This window comes from Cricetulus griseus, chromosome 2, assembly GCF_003668045.3.
Source record: "Cricetulus griseus strain 17A/GY chromosome 2, alternate assembly CriGri-PICRH-1.0, whole genome shotgun sequence".
In the NCBI taxonomy this organism is placed as follows: Eukaryota; Metazoa; Chordata; class Mammalia; order Rodentia; family Cricetidae; genus Cricetulus; species Cricetulus griseus.
In genome coordinates this window covers 179,210,780-179,231,775 of record NC_048595.1, presented here as the reverse complement: position 1 = coordinate 179,231,775, position 20,996 = coordinate 179,210,780, and the positions used below count along the sequence as shown (strand labels likewise).

General features: G+C 37.5%; 1 long non-coding RNA gene across 1 annotated transcript in view; it reads left to right on the top strand.

The window, feature by feature from the left end:
* LOC103162488 overlaps positions 1-20,996 on the top strand; it is a 43,858-nt gene that overhangs the window by 3,429 nt on the left and 19,433 nt on the right. The window lies entirely within an intron of this gene.

Genomic DNA, 20,996 nt, shown 5'->3' with positions numbered 1-20,996 from the left:
TATCCATCTCAGAAATGTGGTTTGTGCTAATTAGAAACTTATATAAAAATGTTTATTTTTTCTTTCATCTTATAACAATGGTTTTAGCTCAGAATCTATTGGGTGAGTGGAAAAGGCTGTTCACAGCCACTGGAAAAATAGCTATAAAATCTAGAGTAGTAGGGGCTGGAGAGATGGTTCAGTGGTTAAGAACACTTGCTGTTCTTGCAGAGGACCGGGGTTCTGTACTCAACCCAACATCAGGAAGCTCACAAACACCTCTAACTCCAGCTCCAGAGGATCTGACACCTTCTTCTGGCCTCCATGGGCACCTGTGCCATACATGTGCCATACAGACATGCATACACACACACACACACACACACACACACACACACACACACACACACACACAGACACCAATAATTTTTTTAATCTGAAAAGGGAGATTATTATCAAAAAAGAACCAGTTGATAAAGGAAGCCTTTGGGGAAACCCAATTCAGTAGAACATTACCATGTTAAAGCACCACTGTTCAATTAGCAGAAAATGTGAAATCTCATAGCCATAAGAAAACAATCTTGGAAACCAATCCAAGCATGGCATTTCTTGTGTCTTTTGAACAATGGGCTGGACAAGAAACATTGACATTAGTCACTAGGGGGTTTGGTGTGCTACAGATCCATTCCAAGAAATCCACCTCCTACTGCTTTTTGTGAACATTCCACATTTCAGACCTTTATTCTTCTCTGTCATCTCAACAGCACATTACTCTGTAACAGAAAGATGCTAGTCCCTGCCTCTCTCTGGCTTCCATGTCAAGCCTTTCAGCATTTCCTAAGCCTGTGTTGCTCCTTTCACCACTGACAAAAAATATTCCTCTGCTCTAAGTACCTCCCCTTCCTGGAACAACAAGGAATGCAGTTTTGCAAGATGAGCTGACTGTTCACTGTTTGTGAAGAGTGGAAATTTCTAGGTAAGAATGGAGAGAGATGCACATTAGCCCTGTGAAAAATCTCACAATTCTAGGGTCTAATGAAGCAAGACTCTGATGCCAGACAACAGGAATCAGTATCTTGTGTAATATCTCTTCATAGAGATGTGTTTACTAACTAGTGACAGTGGGAGTTGGTCATTCCAGATACTTTAATAGAACAATGTGACCATTGTTTCTCAGTGTAATTGATGGAGTTAAAGGCTGAGTGTCTAAAGTGATGATTCAGCAAATACTCTGCGAACTTCAACTTTAAAGTAAGAACTGAATCTTGTTTGTGGAGACATCTGCTATCAGTATATGTTGCATTTGAGGCATCTTTTGCTTCTGTTTTCTGAATATATTTTTATATAATGAAATGTAAGTCCCACAAAGAATATGAAACCTGACTTCAAAACAATGGGAAAGGAGGAGCTAAAAGTTGACTAGGATTTGAGTGCCTATGTGTTTATTTCTTGGACTGCTTGATAAGCACATGAATGCTCTACACATTTCTGAACTGTGTAAGAGTGCTATAAAAAAAAAAAAAAACTTCAGCTGAATTATTTGTGGAAACTTTAATAAAAATTTAAAGACTCTAAAAATGGTCCAAAAGAATGCAACAAGTTAAAAAAAAAACTACAAAACTAATAGTTTACTAAAACATTTTAAGAGCAACAACAATCTATAACCCATTACTGTGGCGGTGCAATATTAGGAAAACACATCTTACATTCTAAGAGACTGGAAATTTTGCTGGCCCTCACAGCCACAGTTAATGATTACCTGGAGGTTATTTAAGACTTAAGACTGCTATCCTACTGTGTAGCCAGCCTGTTTGTTTAACCTGCTCTTAAGAGAGCAATGCAGAAATTAACTGTGCTTGCCTTGAATTTCCCATGTAATCAACTTTTACAACCTAAGCTGATACATAGCTATAATCTTAATTATGTACTCTTCCATAACCCCAACCAAAAATAATACATGTCTGTCATTTGCTGGAAAACAACAAAAACAGAGGTTGAAAGAAATCTTATAACATTAATATACACCATATATATTGAATGCCACATTTGGATAGTGCTTAACAAGCAACAAAGGGGCTGGAGAGATGGCTCAGTGGGTAAGAGCACTAACTGCTCTTCTGGGGAACCCTGGTTCAATTCCCAGGCCCCACATGGCAACTCACACATGTCTGTAACTTCAACTCCAGGGCTTCTGACACCCTCATACAGACATGCATGCAGGCAAAACACAAATTAACGTTAAATAAAAGTAAAATTAATAAATTATTTAAAAACAAAAATATGTTAGCAGTGGTGGTGTACACCTTTAATCCCAACACTCAGGAGGCAGAGGCAGGTGGATTTCCATGGATTCAAAGTCAGCCTGTTCCACAGAGTGAGTTCCAGGAAAGCAAGAGCTACACAAAGAAACCTTACCAAAAAGAAAGAAAGAAAGAAAGAAAGAAAGAAAGAAAGAAAGAAAGAAAGAAAGAAGCTTAATAAACACTAATGTTTGTAATATTGTATGTTATGTGGGTCAGTTTGAGTCAGTGATTTAATACCTTGTAATACTCCATTAAAGATTTCTGTAAATTGTCCTTCATTTTTTCTTTCTGTGATGCTTTCTGTGATGTGTAATGAACATAAAACAAAGCCTTTTGTTAGAGACAGACACACAGTCTCACAGAGACAGGCATACACAGTCAAACAGACATAGTCATACAGAGACATACAGAGATAGATAAAGACACAGGGGTAAATTCACAGTAACAGCTTTCAAGCATGCACAGATTCAGACTCATACAACACATAGACAAATGACACAAAGACACAGGGAGTATGAAGTAAATAATTCAAATCTGGGCTCACTTTTGGTTAAATGACACCAAATGCTTTGATTTCTCCTTAATTATCAGTGTAGTACTGGTGACTGGCAGTTTATTGTTAATACATTCAAACCAATTGAATTTTAGTGGCCCAAGTGAGGAGCTTGTGAGATTTGGTGAGAACCCTTTAATATATTTAATTCATGCATACTCACTTCTAGCAACTCCAAGCAGTTGTAGGCAAGAACACGGGTTTCTTTTACTCCATTTCCCTGTCAAGGCAGAAAAGAATGGCCATACCTCTCATACTGCTACAGGTTGCACAACCAAGTTCCTAATGCCTTCATAGGCTTGGAGACTCCCTTTTCTTCAGCCCCTGCTTAGAAGCCAAACATTCTAACCATATGCTGGCAAAGGATATTAGGGTACTGGTTACCCCATCCCTGGTCACTCAGAAGTCAAGACGTCCCAGATGGCAGAAGCCAGGCAAAGAAACCAGATGCTACCAAGCCCCACCTACTTCCAAGTAATCAAGACAAGAGCATCATCATTCAGAAGAAAACATACTAAGAACGTTCACTCCAGATCCAGAGGGAGAGGCAGGATACACACTGGGGAGCACTGAGGTCTTAGCGAACAGAAATTAAGCACACCCTGTAACCACATTACTGATCAGACTCCCATAGGTTAGCCTGTTTACCATTTAGAAGCAGGACAAAGGAAAGTAAAAGAGAGTGCTCCCCTGGAGTTAGAACAAACAGACATGCTCCTCAAAAACTAACCCTGCAGATGAGCCTGGATTTAGATCACTCTGGAGACAAATGTATGCCCCACAGCATTATTAAGAACAACAGAGTAATCAGCCAGGAATTACTGGGCCTGGCTGCAGCCAGAGAGATAGTGAGACACATTTCTAAAAGCATCTTTACAACGTCCAGGGCTGCAGTTTGGAGATATCAGTGGCTTCTCATTGCAAGGAAGAGAAACCAGAATAATCTAGCCAGTCTCATATATTAAAATAGCAAGCAGTCGACAACCTCCTTGGAAGAATGGGGAGACCGCCCTCATTTTTTTGTGTTATACTATCTAAGATGCTGACTTTTAAACAAAAAAAGAGATTTTTTTAGAGGAATTTTGACCCTCACATAGGGAAACATAATCAATAGAAGCTGCTTCTCTTAGTTAGGGGTTTCTCTTGCTGTGAAGAGACACCAGAACCAAAGCAGCTCTTATTTATAAAGGAAAACATTTTATTAGGCTGGCTTACAGTTTGAGAGGTTTAGTCTATTATCATCATGGCAGGACATGCTGACATGCAGGCACACATGGTGCTAGAGAAGGAGCTAAGAGTTCTACGTATTGATCCTCAGGCATCAGGAAGTAAACTGTCACACTGGGTATGGTTTGAGCATATATGAGACCTAAAAGCCCACCTCCACAGTGACAAATTTCCTAATAGTGCCATTCCCTATGGGCCAAGCCTTCAAATGCATGAGTCTATGAAGGCCATTCTTATTCAAACCCCCACACAGCAGCTCAACAATAGATCTAACTGACAAAAACTTCAAAATAAACATTATAAATATGTACAAAGAACAAAGATAATCAAAATTAAGGAAGTAAAAGGACAATGCCTTATCATGTAGACAGCATCAATATAGAGACAGAAGTCATAAAAAGAAGTACAAGGAAATTCTGAAGCTAAAAGTTCCAATAACTAAAATTAAAAAAAAAACCCAGTAGCTAAAATGCTACATTCACAAGAGGCACACAGCTTCTGTTTGAACTTGCAGAAGAAAGACTTGGCAAACTTAAAGACTATAAATCCAGATTACACAATTCCAAAAACCAGAAATATAAAACATGCAAAAATGAACCGAGCTGTAGAGAAATGTAGGCTTATGAACATACACAAAGTAGACTATCAAAAGTAATGAAGGAATAAGAAAGAAAATATTCCAAAAGTCATAACTTAGCACTTATGAAGGGATCTAATAAAGTTAATATCTGAGGGCTATCGAGATGGCTCAGTGAGTGAAGGTACTTGCTGTTAAGCCTGGCAATCTGAGTCCCATCCTAAGGACACATAGAGCATACAGAGAGGATCATTTCTCAGAAGCTGTCCTTTCACACGCACACACACACACACACACACACACACACACACACACACACACGGGGGGAGAGAGAGAGAGAGAGAGAGAGAGAGAGAGAGAGAGAGAGAGAGAGAGAGAGAGAGAAAGAGAGAAGGAAGAAATGTGTAACCATAATTAAAAGAACTAATAATTGAAATATTGGAGACCAGAAGGGCAACACAACATGTTCAAAGAAAAAAATGACCAGCAGGGATTATAAACTCTGTAAAAGCAGACTTCAAAAATAGGGCAAAATAAAATATGACAATAAATGCAAACTGAGATAACATACTACTTACAGAATGACCTTATAAGGAATTGTAAAAGAAGTTTTTATGGATGGAGAAATAACCCCAGAGATTAATTTCAGATACAAAGGAAAAATGAAAATCCACCAGTAAGTGTAATTAAATAATTATAAAAGACAGTGCAAATGCATATTTCTCTTCCTCTCTTCTCTAAGTAATTTTAAAACCAGTTGTATGAAACAATACACTCATAACTGTATGGTCGGGGCTGTTAAATACACAATGGATTCATTTTCCTATAATAACTAGAAGAGAAGGTTGGAGCACAGTACATTTGATTAGGAAAATGACACCTTTTAGCACTTTCCCCTCCACCCATTTCCCCAAAAAGGAGGGGCACTTCAGGTTGAGGTAGAAAACTGGTGCAAGGGAAACTTTAAGAAATCTATGACTCCAGCTAAGATTCCAAGCAATCTGGGATTGGTAGCCTGAACTGGCCATCTCCTGTGACCATGTAAGACTTCCAGTTGAGGGATTAGAACACCAACCCAACCATATAACCTAGTCTGTCCTGACTATGGGATGTCCTGGGTCAAGGGTGGTGCAGAAATTGTAGGAGTGACCAGCAAAATGACTGGTCCAGTCTAAGACCCATGCCTCAAGAGTAAGCCCACCCTGGGTACAGCCAGGAGCACCAGGACTCACAGGATGGATGACCCAGAGACCTAAGCTAGGACCAATCATGACTGGAGAAAAAAAAATGTCAGTGTAATGGTGCCTAATGATATTCAGCTATACTCATAGATTGGTGCCTAACCCAGTTGTCATCAGAGAGGCTTCATCCAGCAACTGAAGGAAGCAGATACAGAGACCAACAGTCAAACATTAGTCCATGCCTAATAAAGAGAGGGAGAAAGGATTATAGGAGCCAGAGGGGTAAAGGGCATCACAAGGAAACCCACAGAATCAACTAACCTGGGCTCATTAGAGCTAACAGAGTCTGAACGGACAACCAGGGAGCCTGTGTGGGACTTACTTATGCCCTTTGCATGAATGTGACAGTTGTACAACTTAGTGTTCTTGTGGGACTCCTAATAGTGGGAGTGGGGGTTGTCTTTGATGCTTTTGCTGGCTTTTGGTACCCTATTCCTCATAGTGGGTTGCCTTCTCAGCCTTACCACAAGGGGGGTGTTTAGTCTTACTATAACTTGATATGCCATGTTTTATTGATATCCATGGAAGGTCTTTCCTTTTCTGAATAGAAATGGAGGAGAAAAGGCAGATGGGGAGGAGAGAGGGAGGCACTGGGGGGAGAGGTGGATGGGGTCTGGATGTAAAATAAATAAAAATTTTAAAAAATCTTCAAAAAAAAAACCATGACACCCAGTGGTAGCATAAATCAACAAATAAATGAAAAGAACCAGAACTGACAAATAATATTGTCAGTATATCAAATACATGAATTTCTATTTCCTCCCAAACATCAGAAGACATAGGCTTATATTAAGAAATAACTATTATAATTATTAACTTCTTCAGGAAGGGCAAGGAGAATTAGTTTAAGAGAAATTGACGAACTGATTATCGTTTTGGGGTGAAAGATGTACTTTTAAGGTTTCTTGGGGAAGGTAAGGACTTATACCTCAAGAAACAGGTTTGGTTCATGTGTGACCTATGCCTGGGACTGAGGCTAGATGACATGGATCACTCTTCTCCTGGGTAGAGAAGTGAGGCACGGTTAATGTATTAGCTGTATGACATAACTGTGACCAGAATCAGGCTGTCTTCAAACCCCAGCAGCTGAGGGGCTGGGCATATTCCTGTACTGCTTAGGGCCTGGTTACCTGGAAGGCCAGTTCTAAGAATAACAGTGTAAGCTGGGTTTGCAACATATAGATGAAATGTGTAAAATAAGAATGCAAAGAGGAGAAATAAGACAAGCATGTATAAAAATAACTTTGTATATTGTTAGAATTAAGTTAAAGTAAATCAGAAGCAGGTTCTGTTCAATGTGCATGCATGTACACACACAGACACACACAGACACACACACACACACACACACACACACACACACAATCGCTACAAAATACAGTTAAAAATTTAAGGAATCAGAATGTTCCATTAGAAGGTCCTCATTTTGTACATAAGAAAGAAGTAGGGAAGGAATTGAGACCTGAGACTAATGACCAGAAGAACAGAAGTAGCATGAACAATCACAACACAGTCCCACTCACTGTCACTGAAGTCAGTAATGTTAAGGAATGAAACAAACAAGGCAACAAACTGCAAAAACAAAATCTGTGTGCTATCCCAAAGAGACACAGATAAGATCCAATGTTATGAATATATTAAAATAATGGGAAATCCAAACAAAGCTGAAAAGGCTACATACACCATCATCAGACAGACTTTCAAACAAAAACAACATAAAGAAAATTTGTAGTGACAAAATGGTGTGTTCTTGAAAAACACAAAATAACCATAAATATATATATGCATCTCATAACTGATAAATATACAAAGGATTTTTCAGAAATGAAAGGAAAAAGAAATAGTCCTCATTCTTCAAAACATTCATTAAATAGTGACTAGAATACTTGTGGAAGATAGAAAGTGACATGAAGTTTTCAAAGACATTATGCACAAATCAGACCTAACAATTTTCTAATTACAGACTATGTATCTTTTCAGGTGGCCTTGAAATATTGTTTAGGCCCGATCATATGCTAAGCCATGAACCTTAGTAAAATATTCTCCAGCTACAATGAAATAAAATTAAAATCAACAAAAGAAAGAATTAGGAAATTCATGAATACACAATAATTGAAGCATTAAATAATTCACAGGGAAGTTAAATATTTTGAGATAAAAGAAAGTGAAAACACAATACCAGAGAATGTGTTATACATCTAAAACAACCACCCTTAGAGAAAAACTTGGCGCATTAATTAAACAATAAGAAAAATCTCAGATCAACAGTTAAACCTGCTACCTGAAAACACGAAGGCTAAAAGAAAAACTAAACAGGAACAGGAAGAGGAGAGGGATAGAGACTAAACAGAAGTAAAAGAAAGAAGAGCAAAACAGTAGAGAAGATTCATGAAACTGACTAACCAAGAAGAGAATTGAGAAGACTGACATCCTTAAGAACAGAAAAAAAGAAGGGACATTGTTACTGCTGAACAGAAGTAAACATTATTAGAGATCATAAACAACACATTACAGTAATTTAGAAAAAATATAAATTCTTAAAAATAAAAGACCACCAAGCTAACAATAGAAATGAACAATATCTATGGATTCATAACAACTAATAAGACTAAACACACAAAAGAAATCTGGAATTTTGTCAGATATTTTAAAAGCATTGAGACTAATAACTCACAAGAAATAAGAGAGGGCACTTCTGAGCTCATTCACCAATGCTCTGATAACAGAAGCCAGTGCATGTTCGTGCACACAAAATGAGCACTAGTCCCAGTGAATGCTTGTTTAGATATTGCTATCTTTTCGAGTTTAGTGTTTTTAAGTTTCAGCATCTCTGCCTCATACAGTTAAAAAGACTTACACATATGCGAGAGAACCATTACCACCCATGGAATTGAGAACATACATAAATATAACTCAAGAAAAAAGTATACATGCAAAACTTGTTAATGAAATATTAACAAATGCAGTTCATCAGCATATAGTCTGGACTGCATGCATGATCCTCTTGGATTTATCCTAGCTAATATCATAATTAGCAATGAAGACTAGATTTCACCCTGAAATCAAGCCCACTTTCACTACTTCTGTTTGGCATCATAGGGGAGATTCCATCTAGGGCAACAAGGTAATAAAATGTCCACAGAAGACATCCAAATTATAGAGTCTATTAATTAACATACAATGTGGGGTTTATACAGCATAATCTAAGCAATCTTGTAGGAATTATATTGCAGATAATACGTTCAGCTAGTATAATCTTTGGTTTGATTATCAACCTGATAGGATCTAGAATGACATAAGAAACAATCCTGTTGGCATATCTGTGAGGGATTGTCTTGATTGGAATAACCCTTGACCCTGCCTGGGAGAGATTTTCTTGATTACCTTATCTGAACTGGGAAGGCCCAGCCTGAGTGTGGGTAGCGATTTCTAACAATAACCCTGATATAAAAAATGAGGTTCAGGGGACAAGCTTTGATTTTTTGACCCCTTCTCTTGGCATCTTGCTGGGGAAATTAATCTTGTTCATGAGTTCATCTACCACTGCTGCCACAGCTCTTCTTGATGTCTTCCTTTGCTAATATCAAAAACCAGTCTTTTCTGTATTCTGATGCAGGCTGAAGAGCAGTGGCCCTCCAATAGTCCTCCGTACCTTCAGTGGTAAGGCATCCAAACTAGAGGACTGAGCAGCAGCAGGATCTCAGCCTCTCCAGAGGAGAGATGGTCATCATTTGATTATTCAGACTGTACTGTGCAGTGCAATGAGATAATATATAGTCTAATATATAATTGTCATCATATCAGTTCCGTGTTAAGAACCCCAACTAATAGGACAAAGTTTAAAGTTAGAAGATCAAGACACAGAATACTATCATGTTTTATTCCTTTACTGTTCATAATTGAAAAAGGAAATTAAGAAATTAACTCCACCAGGCAGTGGTGGTACATGTCTTTGACCCCAGTGCTCAGGAAATAGAGGCAAGTGGATCTCTGTGAGTTCAAGGCCAGCCTGCTTGAGTTCTGGGACAGCCAGAGATGTTCCACAAAGAAATGCCTGTCTTGGGAGGAAAGAAAGAAAGAAAGAAAGAAAGAAAGAAAGAAAGAAAGAAAGAAAGAAGGAAGGAAGGAAGGAAGGAAGGAAGGAAGGAAGGAAGGAAGGAAGGGAAAAGAAAAGAAAAGAAAAGAAAAGAGAAGAGAAGAGAAGAGAAGAAAAGAAAAGAAAAGAAAAGAAAAGAAAAGAAAAGAAAAGAAAAGAAAAGAAAAGGAAGAAAAACTAACTCCAGGACTAACAAGATGGTTCAGTGGAATAAAAGCTTGCTGCATAAGCATGAAGACAAGAGTTTGGCATCTTAGCACCTAAGTAAAAGAAAGTGGTGCAGGAGTGACAACTACCTGGAATTCCAGCAGGACAGAGCTAGGGACTCCCCAAGGCAAGATGGCTAGACATACTAGCTGAATCAAGAAACTCTGAGAAATAGCCTATCTCAATAAACAAGGGGAAGAGCACTCCAGTATGGATGCACAGACCAAGATTTATGGGACTCTGTTCAATATAGGATAATATAATTTTATTCAGGGAGAAGGAAGACAACGTTTCATTTCTGGACTTCCACATGAACATGCACAGAGGTGCACCAGGACCTGCACACACACACACACACACACACACACACACACACACACACACACACACACATGCAAACATGCATATACACATGCACACACCAAGACACATACAAATACAAACAAAGAAAATGATTCTACTATACCATCAGAAATAATAAAACACATGCAATAAACAATGAAAGCAACACAAAATTAACACACTGAAGGCAAATCAGTGTTGAAAGAATTTAAGGACATTCTAAATAAATGAAAAAGCATCCATGTTGATGGGTCAGGAGACTAAACATTGGAAAGATAATGTGGTGGTTTGGATAAAAATAACCCACTTAGGTACATATGTTTAAATGCTTATGGAATTATTAAAGAATAGGAGGTGTGGGCCATATTGGAGGAAGTGTGCCACTGGGGTGGGCATTGAGTTTTGAGATTTAGAACTCTCAGCTACTCCTCAAGAACCATGTGTGCTTATGTGTGACCATACTGCCTGCCATGCTGATAATGGACTAAACCTCTGAAACTGAAAGGAAGCCTCAATTAAATGCTTTCCTTTATGAAAGTTGCTGTGGTCATGGTGTCTCTACACAGTAATAGAACACTGACTAAGAAAGATAATCTACCCATGGACACCTACAGATTAAATACAGCTTTATTAGATTCAGTTATATTCATAGTTAATATATGTATCAAAAGAAATTGCCAAATATTCAATGGAAACAACACACACAAACAAAAACTCTTGTAACCAAAGAGATTTTTGAAAAATAAGTTAACCAAAATTAAAATGCTTTAATTAATGCAAGAATTTTTCAGATCAAATCTAATAATCACATTTGCAATCAACTTAGTATTTTCAATCTTATTTAAATGTGGAAGCATTTATTTGACCACTTATCTCCCACACAGCGATTTTGAGAAATGAAAAATGCTAGTGGTTTTCTTCCTTCCTTCCTTCCTTCCTTCCTTCCTTCCTTCCTTCCTTCTTTCTTTTTTCTATTTTTTTCTTTTTTCTTTTCTGGGGGGAGGGGATTGACTTGTCTGGAACTTGCAATGCAGACCAAGCTAGCCTGAAACTCACAGAGATCTGCTTGCCTCTATTTCGTGATTAAAGCCATGAGCAGCCATGTCTAACTTGTTTGATTTGCAGAGTTTTGTTTGTTTGAGAAAGGCTGTGTTAAAAGGGAAATCAAGTCACTCTATTGGCTTCTCTCCACTCTTGAATCTCTGGTAAACAATGAGGTCACCAAAAGACAGAAAATGAAGTCATGTGCATGAGCACATATATCTTTGCCTTTTGTTAAACAAATATGTCATGGAATATGCTCATTTACAATGACCTCTCAACAGGTTTACTGAAAAGCCTCTCCTAAATTCTCCATAAAAATCCAAACAAACAAACACAAACATGTACTCACTACTCTTATGTGTTGATGGAGAAAGCCTGGAAAGGACATGTGCAGTCACTAATGAAGAATGAATTAAGTCTTATTATTCCCAGTTTCCCATAACTTCCAAATTGCTTAAAAACTTCCAAGGAAATAATTAATACATCAACATAGGCCATGTCGATACATGGGGCACGGGCTAACTTCACATCAGAACATCTGAGTTAGTCCATGAGTTAAGTAGCTAGGACATAAAAAGGTATATAAGAGAATGTTTAGGTTAAGGGATACTTTAAAATCACTTTCTAAAATTAAATTACAGTATTTAAAGATATTGCCAAGACATACATTCGGATTAAAGCACTAAAATCTGAACCGTGATTGCTCTTTGAAAGGGAAAATGTTGTAACTGGACTAGAGCATGTGAACAGCTTATGGAGTGGCAGTCAAAGGCCTGTTCTCTAAGTTTTAATAATTCATTATGCTATAATCTTTGTTATATATAATTAACGAGCCATTCTTCTTTTGGTTTTTTGTTTTTGTGTTTTTTGAGACAGGGTTTCTCTGTGGCTTTGGAGGCTTTCCTGGAACTAGCTCTTGTAAACCAGGCTGGTCTTGAACTCACAGAAATCTGCCTGCTTCTGTCTCCCGAGTGCTGGGATTAAAGGCATGTGCCACCACCACCCAGCTTTTAATGAGCCAGTCTTGCAAATTAATTTTATGAATATGTGTTTTATTTTGCAAATAAAATGTTTTATTAATAAGTTTGCACCAAAGTGTGTATTTGCCCATTTCACTTCTAAAGAAAATAGCCTTTTAGTAAGCACATCTCTGCATGCTTTCCTGTGAGAGTGGACAATTTCTCATGCCACCATATTAAAGTAATACACATTGTGAAGCATGGCAAGGTATGCATGTAGCAATATAACACACAAGTGTATTTTTAAACTCTTTCTTAATAGTTCTCTATGGAAGCCATCAAAATTTATTATGAAGTGATTTGTTTTACTCACTGCAGTAAGACATTCAAAATATGTTCTTCATGGGGTATGCAGTTCATTTTTACATTGCACAGTAATTGAATTAAGTTTATGACATTAATAATAATTAGGTACTAGGATATGAAAGACAAGCAATTCAAAATTTGACTGGTATTATTTAAAATATCACAAACACTGAAGTCTATATTGTAAAACATTAAAAAATAAAGTCTTTATTATACCTAGTATTACATAAATATGACAATTTATATAATATACATACTTGTAAATTGCTAAGGTAAAATGCAAGTCCAAGTCTTGAATATAAAACTTGTACTTAAATTGAACTTGAACTCCACAGACATGAAAAGAAGTAAACATGTTATGCTAAACTACAAAGCACATAACTGCATGTCATTTTGATAATGTATGCATGCACAGGATGCAAGCGAGAGATAACCAATAAAGTTAAATGCCCAACATCTAAATTCAGCCTAGCCAGGTTAGTCAGTCTTTCTCACTTTTAAAATAAGAGAGAAACGGTTTAAAGAAGAATTTTATTTTGGCTGAGGGTCTCAAAGATTTCAGTGCATGGCTGGGAGGCTCCATCACAAAATGAAAATGTGGGAAAGCAGAACTGCTGCACATTTCACTGTGGCCAAGAAACAGAGATGGAAACGGGAAAGTCAAAGATGAGATATAACCCCAAAAGATACATCCTCAGTGACATATTTCCTCCAGCTAGGCTCCATAGACCAAAATTTCTAGCTCTCTTAAAATAACACCACCATCTGGGGACTAATATATAAGTACATGAGTCTGTGGGATTCAGTTCATATCCAAACCAAACATAGAAACAATTCCTCTCTATTGGAGAATCTTCAATCGATGAAACTCATCTTTTTAGAAAAAAATTGAAGTATGCTCTTAGTGACAGATTAACTAGAGAACTTGATCTTTATGTCACCAATTAGGAGACAGGGGACAGACAAGAGTTGGGAAGATGGAGATAAATACTCTTTAATGAGCACTGTCTACAGTGATGGGACACAGCACATTTACAACATGAATAAGTATTGTATTTTGGCCCAGAACAGGAACACATTATGTAACGACATGAGTCCACATTCACACCCAATCTTAGTAGCTAGTATTGGTTGGGAAATACTCTATAAAATGCCCATACTCTACAAAACTGAGAAATAAAAACTGAGACTTGTATGGATGGTAGATTTGGATAGAATGGCTCTTGCTAATTACCTGAAAAAAGGGAAGTTGGGAACTTACAAGGGCATACACCTCTGGCATCAGGTATCCTTCATAACAGTACCATTGGGCAAGGATACCCTAGTTATGAAGTCAGTTCCAAAAGAGTTATTGTCTTTTGTTCCAGGGGGTGGAAGGAGAAGAATCCTATGGTGCAGCATGTTTAAGAAGCAATCAAATACTCAGATCTCATTGTTAGCCAAAGCATTTACAGAAAAGAAAATGCAAGACACCTACTTCTCCTCCCAGAATTTCAGTGTACTTACTAAGAACAATATTAAAAGCTGAACAAAATACAAAAATCAAGCTTTATTTGAAGGACTTGCAGAAAAATAACTCAACTAGGACATGAGGGTATAAAACGTAGACAGGTGAAAAGCACATTATTATAAATTCAATTTTCTTCACATTACTTCTCCTCTCAGGGCATTTGACAATTCTCAGAAAAATGCATCAGGCTTGGAAAACAAACACAGGCTGGCAGAGAAGTCATTAGAGTTTGGAGTTGGGCTGCTAAGGAAAACAGAATATAAAGAATGATGCACACAGAAAGTGCAGTCAGTACTGAACACAATTACCCCATCAAGCCATTTGCTGAGTAAGCTCGATGGGTCAAAAGGTTGAGAAGCAGAGTCAAGGGGAACTAAAAACTACAGAGAGGTTTTCATAATCTCAGGTTACTGGGAGTACAAAAAATTGGAGTTCAGAAATTATTAAGAAAAAGAATCCTGTGAAACACCTCAGGCCCTTATTTGTAATATTGAATGTTTTTACTTTTGAAGTTAGTGAAGAAATAAAAAGAGCCACCATGCAAACTGTGAAGTGCTTCAAGTCATCCTAGGTCCTTGTCACAGTCCATCTCTCAGATACTAGGCACAGAATTGGAGAATAAGAATTGTCCCCATTCCCCACAATACTGGGACTGTCTTCCATTAAGTTAAAATACTTGTGATTATTAATGTATACAAGAAAATAATTATCAATGCCATTTTAAATGGAAATTGTAAACCAGAGAAATGTGATGACTAAAATTTAAAATTTAGCAGATTTAGCATTAGACAAAATCAACCTCAAGAAAGTTGTGATCTAGAATATAAGAGCAAGGTCAATAGAAAATACTGAAATTCAAACACAAGAATAAAAACCAAAAGTGGAACATAACATGTATGTGAAATATGATAAAAACTTTTCCTTTTAAACTTTAAATTTGTATTGTTCTTTAATAATTTCATACATGCATGTGTATTTTTATTATTTTCACACCACACTACCCTTTCTCCCTCCTCTCACTACTTCTAAACTCTCCCTAACAAGCCTCCCACCTATTTTCATGATTTTTCAGTAGTTTGTTTGCTTTGTTGTCTTCATGACCCACCATGTTTAATTAGAGTTGCTTGCATGAGCATGGGTGGATGTTATTTATTAGAGTGTGGGCAACTTACTCGTGGTTAACCCACTGAAAGTGTCTTTCCCTCACCCAGAAATTGCTAACTGCTATAGCTTTCTGGGTGGAGTGAAGCATCATGAGCCCTTCCCCAACCATGATCAAGATTTAATGTCGGGGCCCATCTTGCATAACACTTGTGCAGGTATCCACATCTGCTGTAATATCGTGGGTACAATATCCACCATGGTATTGCACAATGCCCTTCTCTATCTCTGGCTCTACACTCTTGCTTCCCATCTTCTGCAGTGTTCCCTGAGTTTTGGAAGAGTTGTTAAGAGATGTCCCATTTAGTGATGAGTTCTCAATACTCACTTATTCTGAACACTTTGACAAGTTATCAGTCTCTACATTAACTGTTATGCACTGTAAGCAGAAGTGCCTCCAACTAAGGTTGAGAAGCAGCACTTATTTGTGGGTATAATCCTAAATACTTCACAGTTATTTTGGAATCATGTCCTTTTAGCAAAACAGAAGTATGGGGGTGTCCCTAACCAGGTCTAGCCATCCTCAACCATGAACTTTTGACCAGGTTTTGTAGTACCAACTATGAATTTGCTCCCATGGTATGGGTCTCAAATCTAAACACTCTGAGAGCAGTTGATCACCCCTGTAGCAGACCTGCCACTATCACATCAGGGGGTGCACCTTGTTTTGTAGGTTGGTATTGTAGCCTCAGAAGGGCATTAAAATAAAGGAAAAATAAAGATGTCTTGAGAAAGTAGAAACAAAAAAATAAAACAGAATGCATCAAACTTAATAAACAAAAGCTAGCATAGCTCTAGTAGGTATACAGTGGACAGCATTCTCAGGGGTGAAAAGTCAAGGCCCCAAAGAACAATGTTCTTAGCACTCACTCAGCTGTGATAGAAGTCCCGGCAAGAGCAATCATGCAAGAGAAAGAAATAAAAGGCACCCATCAGGGAAAGGGGAAGTGAAATGATCACCAACTGCTAACAAAATGTGAAGTGTGGAAAACCCTTACTACTCTGCCAAACTCCCATCAGAACCAATGAACAAACACAGTAGAGTTGCAGGATAGAAAACTAACATGTGAAAGTCAAGTATAATAATGTATAATAATGATGAGATATTTAAAAAGAAACAGAAAGAATGGTCATATTCAGAGCAAACTATCAGAATAAATAAGATACTTAGGTAGAAACTACCCAAGCAGATAAATGACATATATATTAAAACCTACAAAATAATAATGGATAAATTAAAGACACAAATAAATAGTAAGACATCTTGTGTTCAAAAATTGGAACAATTAATATCAATACATTTTCAATTTCACTTTTAAAAAAAATTCAGACTTCACATAGAACTATGAAAACTGTATAGCCAGGACAAACATTAATAAAAGAGAAATGCTGAAGAGATGGCTCATTGATTAAGAGCACATACTGCTCTTGCAAAAGATCCAAAGTTGGTTCCTAGCATACATATTAAGCAGGTCACAACCACCTGTAATTATAGCTCCAGGGATTCTTCTGCCTTTTGCAGATACCTCTCTCTCTCTCTCTCTCTGTCTCTCTCTCTCTCTCTCTTTCTCTCTCTCTCTCTCTCTCTCTCTCTCTCTCTCTCTCTCTCACACACACACACACACACACACACAAGTATAAGTAAAATGATTCTATTTTAAAAGAACACAGTAGAATTTGGTTTCAAATTATACTACAATATAGCAGTAGTGAGAATAACGTAGTGTTGCTGTAAGAAGAGATATATTGACAAATGAAATGGAATATAGAACCCAGAAATGAATCCATACCTGTAGGCTCAATTTATCATTTTTTAATCAAAGTGACAAGGATATACAATGGTAAAAATATCAATCTCCTTTAGATAAAAGATGTTTATAAAATTGGACTTCTAAATGCAAATTAATTCATTTTAACTATTATACTATGAACAAGAATAAACTCGAAGTGGAATAGTTAAAGGTATAGATATAAAACTTAAATATACTAAAGTATAAAAGAAAAACTACACATCATTAGCCTAAGTAGTTTTTGTTTTGTTTTATTTTAGATGTAAACCTCAAAGCTCAGATGATTAAAAGTAAAAACAGACAAGTGGGACTACTTTCAGAACAATTAATATGTATCAACAAGACATGCAGACTGAAAATATTTGCAAGCCAAACATCCAAACAGGGATGAATAACCATAATATAGCAGGAATTCCTCAATAGTCAGATAACAAACCAATTATAAAATTGGCAAGGAAAATGAATTGATATTTCTTAGTAGATACCACACAACAAGTGTTTGAAAAAAATGCTCATCAGTGATCATCATCAGGGAAATGAAAACTGAAACAATAAAATAGGGGATTGTGCAGATAGCTCAGTCAGTACAGTGCTTGGCAAGCAAGCATAAGGACCTGCATTTGATGCTAGCACCCATGAGAAATGTTGATAGTAGCAGCGCTAGGGAGGCAGAGGCAGGAGAATCCCAAGGGCTCAAGAGCCAAATCAGCAAGATCCAGGTTTAGTAAGATAGGGGGAAACCAACTGAAGAAAACACTTAATATCAACTTATGACTTCGAGACAAAGATACTGGGCTACAGTAAAGTATACAAAATAAAACTCATGTTGGTAAAACATAATTTCATACAGTAAGAACAAAAAATTTTTAAGGGGGAACTGAGTGTGGCAGCACATGTCAATACTCCCAGCATTTGAGGAGAGGAGGAAGGAGGATCAGAAGTTCAAGATCACTCTGCTACATAGACAGTTTGAGACTGTGTGGAACTATAAGGAGGTCTGAAAAAGATTAAAAAGGAATTACCAACAAATCCCCCTTCTGGGTAATTTAGATTTGAAATCAGTTGAAGAGATGCCCTCTCTGCCATGTTCAGTGCAGAGCTATTCACAATAGCCAAGACATAGAACCACTTAAGTGTTAACCAGTGGATGAATCAGTAAGTGAAATGTAGTACAGACACACAACTGAATGTCATTCAACTTTTAATGGGAAAAAACATTCTAAAACTATGACAACATGGGAGGAACTGGACAGCATTACACTGAGTAAAATAAACCAATTACAGAAGGATTGATAATGCATTTTCTCGTTTACAAAGGATATCTAAAACAACCAATGTCCCAAGGTAGAGTTAAATGATGGTTCTAGGAGCTGGGGTCAGATGCACCAGGAGATGGGCAAGGATTACCAGATGAGGAGAAGAGTAAGTTTTTAGAATGGTGGGATGTGCTCTAGTGCAGAGTGTTATAAATACAGTCACTAATGGTGTAACAAATTTCACAGTCCCAAAAACATTAATTCCAAATAGCCTCACCATGAAAATATTTTGAAAGGATGAATTTATTAACTCACTTGATTAATTATTAATCTTTCAATGTTGTATTCATAAGTCACATCAACTCCATAAGTACATGCAATCAAAATTACAAGGTATTATGCACAGTAGCTTTTAAAACATGTGCAGAGGTCCTAATTAATGGCATGAGCTAGAAAAAAAATCACAAGGGTATGAAAAGAAGTAAGCATACCATAACAAATTACTGACTTTATATGTCAAAAATCCAAAATAATCCACAACCAGGAAATAATATGTGAAGTCATAGATACAAGCTTATGTTTTGATACTGGTAAGAACATAGATTATACACTTACCCCAGATACTGTCAATTTCCTTATGTAATGCTTTTTCAGAATTAAGAGGTTATATATATATAAATTAAAACATCATATTTTAATTCATATACACATCTAATATGACATAGGAAAGACGCTGTGAAGCCACTTCATAGAGATCTTATAGGGCAACATAAGGGGAGTGTCTAGGGGCACGCACAGGCTCAGGATTGGTGTGCCTCCAGGATTGGAGGGTTTGCCCTGTGTTGATTGGTCAACTGGTTGTTATGGCCCATAGGCCCTCCCAGGGTGGTTGCTATGCTCTGCGTGTCATTGCTGTGCACTTGTCCATAAAGCACACCCAGAGCCGTAAAGCATAGCACCACCAGCTAACTTCTGATTGGTTCCTTACCACGAGGCAGGCATCTGACCTCCTAGTGAGCAAGGCAACTTCAGGGCAAGCACATGTTACTGTCATGGCTGCCTAAAGGGGCAGGCATCTGACCTCCTAGTGACCAATACAAGGTCAGGCAAGTATGTGTTCAGCTGTTATGGCTGCTGAAATGGGGAGCTGGTCCCTTCACTACAATGGCACCTTGTTATATCCTGTCATTGCAGAACCCAAGAGATCTGTTTCTACTTCTCTCTTTTTTATTTAAATTCTTTAATTACTACTGATATTTACATATCAATCCCTCCATTCCTTGGCCCTCCCATCCTCCCATGTTCCCCACCAACCCCTCCAACCCATCCCCCAACTCCTCCCCAGGGATAGTAGGGCCCTCCACCAAGGATCTTCAAAGTATGTCATATCATTTGGGGGAGGGCCTCAGCCCTTTTTGCTGAATCTGGCTGCAATAGTATCCCTCCATAGGGGGATATGTGACTATTCTCCAGTTTCTTCATGTGGGCACTTAGTGCTATGAACTTTCCTCTTAGCACTGCTTTCAAAGTGTCCCATAGGTTTAGGTATGTTGTGTCTTCATTTTCATTAAATTCTAGGAAGTCTTTTTTTAATTTCTTCCTTGGCCCAGGAATGGTGCAATTGCAAATTATTCAATTTCCATGAGCTTGTAGGGTTTCTGCAATTGTGTTGTTGTTGAATTCTAACTTTAAATCATGGTGGTCTGATAAGATATAGGGGGTTATTCCATTTTTTTGTATCTGTGTAGGTTTGCTATGTTGCCAAGATGTGGTCAATTTTAGAGAAGGTTCCATGTGGCACTGAGAAGAAGATATATTCTTTTGTGTTTGGATGTAATGTTCTATAGATATCTGTTAAACCCAATTGGGTCATAACTTCTGTTAGTTCTTTTGTTTCTTTGTTAAATTTCTGTCTGATTGTCATATCTAGTGGTAAGAGCAGAGTGTTGAAGTCTCCTACTATAAGTGTGTGAGGTTTTATGTGTGAATTGAGCTTTAGTAATGTTTCTTTTAAGAATGTGGGTACCTTTGTATTGGGGGCATAGATGTTCAGGACTGTGACTTCATCTTGATGCACTTTTCCTGTCATAAGTATGAAATGCCCTTCTGCATCTCTTTTGCTTGATTTTAGTTTGATGTCTAATTTGTTAGATATTAGGATTGTTACCAGCTTGTTTCTTGGGTCCATTTGATTGGAAAGTCTTTTCCCAACTATTTACTCTGAGGTACCATCTGTCTTTGAAACTGGCATGTGTTTCTTGTATGCAGTAGAAGGATGGATTCTGTCTTTGTATCCATTCTGTTAGCCTGTATATTTTTATCGGCAAGTTATGACTATTGACATTTGAAGGGATATTAGTGATTCTTGTTTGTTTTGGATTTGTT